This window comes from Sceloporus occidentalis, unplaced genomic scaffold (genome assembly GCF_023333645.1).
Source record: "Sceloporus occidentalis isolate IW3139 unplaced genomic scaffold, rSceOcc1.0.p SCAF_1, whole genome shotgun sequence".
Lineage (NCBI taxonomy): Eukaryota > Metazoa > Chordata > Lepidosauria > Squamata > Phrynosomatidae > Sceloporus > Sceloporus occidentalis.
In genome coordinates, this window is record NW_028316981.1 from 76,046,713 (window position 1) to 76,051,086 (window position 4,374).

Sequence of the window (4,374 nt, forward strand, 5' to 3'; positions counted from 1 at the left end):
CCTGAGATGATCCATTTCTCTTCCAATGGACATTCCCCATAGTCACCAAGTGGCACTTGACGCAGAAATCTCTCTGACTCAGCTTCCCCAGCCCCCTGCTGTAGCTGTGACGTACGTGCCCACAGTTTATGGAAATTGGATATCCCTGCCTTAACCTCAGAAATTGTGTTACTCATTTCCTCTGCTCCTGTGCCCTAAAGCCTCAGAGAAGATAGGCACCCTTGCATTTCAAAATAATCCAAAGTGTATTCACAAATATCAATCAAAGGACAAATTACTATGGACTAATTTTCCTCTTCCAGATAAATCAGTGTGTGTATGTGTGTGTGTGTGTGTGTGAGAGAGAGAGAGAGAGAGAGAGAAGGAAAATGCTTAATCTTTGTACTCATCTGAAAGCACAGATCTTCAACTCAAACCAGCATTTCAAGGGACAACAGTTGCACCTTGCTATGGCATGCCCTACAACATTTCACAGACAAAAACTAACCAAGCAACATCAGAGTGTGTTCAAAATCACAAAAGTTATTAATGAGTAAAAAGACACATGCTAGGAGGGGCTGAGGCAGTTTGCTTTTGCCTGAGCCTCCTGAGAAGGACAAGATTCAATCCTCTCCTGTCATTTCTCCCAGCTGAGTTAATGGAGTGCATACTATTTTTGCACTTTGGACTCAGCAGTAACTGAAGTAGGCTGAGGGAAAGGGGGAAAAGTGTCAGGAGGAGAAAGAAATTGGGACATTTTAAATGCAGGGGAAAAGTGAGAGGGCAGAAGACTAACCAGACTGTCCCTAACAAATTGAGCCAATTGGAGTTGTATGCTATAGTATACCCTGGTTTCTCTTCAGATCGTATAAACCTTTCGCCTTTTACTAAAGATTTCCGTGGAGTGGAGTTGTATGCTATAGTACAGGTAAGGAGCCATTCTCACTCAGCATAGAGATATCTAGTCAGAAATTACCAGTCATTTTGTGACAACCAGTTTTCCAGGAGCTGTGTGCCTGGACATTAATGCTTTGAGTTGCTGCCTCAGGCTTGTAGTCCATTCTGTGCCTTGTGTTGTTTTAAAATGGCCTTTTGTTCAGGGCATTTCTTGTTGGAAGGGAGGATAAGATTGAGTTGGGAAACAGGCTAGTCACAGACCTTCCTGGCTGAGTAGATTGTCCAGTTTGCCATTTGGTAACATTATTTAGGTTTTTTAAAAAATCCCTTAATGGTATAGTGATTAAGGTATTGAACTAAAAAAAGGAGATTCAAGTTCAAACCCACAATCAGCCATGAAGCTCCCTTTGGTCTGGTTGTGATCCCTCAGCAACTAAAATGCTTCATGGATTTTTGAAATAAATTGCCCTAACAACTAATGAATTCAGTGCTGAAGTCCTAACTTTAAGCCACTAAGCTTGCCCAAGCAAGCCAGGCTGCCATCTTCTCCCTGATCCCCAAATAGCATTTCGATTGACAGCATGTTTCATGAAATAACATTTTGGTTCCTGCAGTCAAGCAAAGACAGAGCCAACAAACAAACAAATACTAGCCACCACTCACTGATAAATTCCTCAGCTAGGAAAGCCTAGCGTTGCAAGTGACAGATCTCTTTTGACCTAACAAAGCCCCTGGGTCCTGCTATTCCTCCTTTCTTTGCTACCTTATAGCAGGATATGCTTGAAATGACAGCATCATCTCTGTCCTGACCTCTCGAGCTGACTTGTTGCGTCTGCAGTGCTCTCTCTCTGTAGATGCAGAGTCCAAGGTCTACAATGCTTCCTTTGGCATCAGTGGAGCATTGCGTCGTCTGCACTGAAAAACTAGCATGTGATTCCTGCTCCATTCCCAGTTCCCATTACTTTTTATTACTGCCAGCAAGAAGAACAACAACAATAAATGACTTTTGTCCCTCTGTTGAGAATGAGTCAAGCTCACAGAGAGGTTCTTCAAAGACTGGGGCTTTGTGGGGGAAGATTAATTATGAAACTGCAAGCAGGGCAAGAGATGTAAAATCTGAGATCATGCTGAGGGCCTTTGACCACCTTTGGCTCTTTGCTCAGCTCTGAGACAGTTCTCATGAAGAAAAGGCAGCCTTGGAACTGGCCATGAGAACACAACAATCAGAAAAAACAGAACCCATCTTCCTCTCAAAAGAGCAAGAAGAGAGCAAAAAGAGATGAGGTCACACATAGTTCTGCTATTATCTAACAGACGGGCTGAATCCGCAGCCCAGAAATAATCCACTTTGACATCACTTTAACTACCATGACTCAATGCTATGGAACTGTGGGAATTGTAGCCCCACTCCACTCTGGTGCCACAGCAAACTACAGTTTCCACAATTCCATAGCATTGAGCGATGGCAGTTAAAGTGGTGTCAAACAGAATTATTTCTAGAGTGTGAATGCAGCCCAGGTCTCCCAGAGCCTGCTCTATTATGTGTCGCTAAGGGGCTCTCCAGACCACCCCAAAAGGGTGGGCTGGAGGCGCCCAGTTTTTTTTCCGGAGGGACACCACAGCAACCAAACCACGTGCCCCAAAAAGGACCTGGAAAAAACGTGTTCTTTGTGGTGTGCATGGACAATGTCATCAGTGTGCCATTAGTGCACTGTGTCACGTCCATGACACAAGAGCAGCACTCGGACGTGTGGATGTGGCACTGCGCTTGCATCATGGATGTATGCCCCATGTGGGCAGGGCTGTGCAGTCATGGTGCCGCCGGCATGAACTAGGGTTCTGGAGTGTGCGGTTGCTACACGCTCCAGAATTTTAGAATCGGCGCCGGCAGGCTGCTTCATGGAGTTATGTTCGGGGCCTAAGTTCATGACTGTGGTAATAGTGGAATCAGGAGTGTTAGGATCCATGTTCTCCCAAAGAAGACTGAATTATATTGCATCCAAAAATGTGCAGCTAATTAGCATTCTGTTTAAACAAATGTTTTGTTTGAGTCAACTGTTCTGCCCCCTCCCCCTTTCCCCTGCTACCAATTAAACAAACCAACACAAACAAACGCAAGTGTTTGGGGCATGTCATGAAACTTTTGATGCAAGTATTCTATTCTTCCAAATTGTACAAATCATTTTAATTAATAACAAATTTTAAAAGATTTTGCAGCCAACTCTACAATGCAAGAAGAAACAGTAGATTGTGATCAGAAGATTTTATTTAGAACTAGACAAGTGGGTATATACACAGATTATTTCTTCACAAAAAATTTAAGAAATATTGGAATTTGTTGTTAACATATATAATTATTTTCTGTAGATCTCTTTGTTGTGACACTATCTGGATAAAACATAAAGAATGTGAACTTGGAAGCACACAAGAATTTGCTGACTCCTACTGAAATTCATATTGCTTAATGGTACTATGCCTATATAGGAATGATTCTCCTGAGTGGAGATGTAGCTATAATGTGAAAGAAGGGAATATAATCATGAATCCATTTGTTAAAATTGCATTTTTGAATGACAGATATCAGGATGATTAATTTTTTTTTCTTGACCTCAAAACAGTGATTTGCAATAAATGGAATTTGGTGTTTAATTATGTATCTAAAACTAACAACGTAATATTTGTAAAATCATTTTGTATTTCGTAGTGTTGATTAGTATAGTTAAATAATACAGCGCGCCCGCACCATATGCGTTCTTGAGTGTACACGCTCAAGCTGCAGGGAGCGCATGGGGCGGAAGGGGCAGTGCATCTCATTTAATTGAATGGGGTCGCGTGTCCATAGCGCCCCGCGCGCCACCGCACCACCGTGCACAAGCCCCATTGTTTCCAATGGGGCTTGAGCATAGGTGGAATTCGCCTTATGCAGTGGGATCCGGAACGGATCCCCCGCGTAAGGAGAGGGCCGACTGTAATAATAATAATAATAATAATAATGGAACAGTCCAGTGCTTTGGAGGTACTGAAACTATCACAGTCGGCATTGCTGGTATAGCAATTAAGCATCAACATATTGATGGATTACAGACAAGAGACCAATAATTTCCAAAACAAAAAAAAACTCTAGGAACTCAGATGAATATCTATATCTTTGTGGATCAAGGGCAGAAAAGGTAGTTCTGCATATATACTTGAACAGAGTTACATGAATAAAGAAAAATGCCTGCAAGAGACACTGTGGGTGGAATACTATTTAAACAATTGGGGATGCTGTTTAATGTTGCATAAGCTTTCTTTGACATTATATCAAAAACTCAGAATTCAGCCCTGTGTCATTCACAGCACAGTTTCATACCTCATGATTCCTGTTATACAGCTGAATGGGAATCTGTCCTGTTTTAGAAGCAACAGTCCATGATCTTGCCTTTACAACTCAAGAAAGTCAAGAAATTATATGTTTGAATCATTCCGAAGAAAACAAACACACCAGGACTCATCTGG

At 42.1% G+C, this 4,374-nt stretch overlaps 1 pseudogene; it reads left to right on the plus strand.

The window, feature by feature from the left end:
- Positions 1-828: 828 nt before the first annotated feature.
- On the plus strand, positions 829-896 carry LOC149321631 (U5 spliceosomal RNA; annotated as a pseudogene).
- The last annotated feature ends 3,478 nt before the right edge of the window (positions 897-4,374 follow it).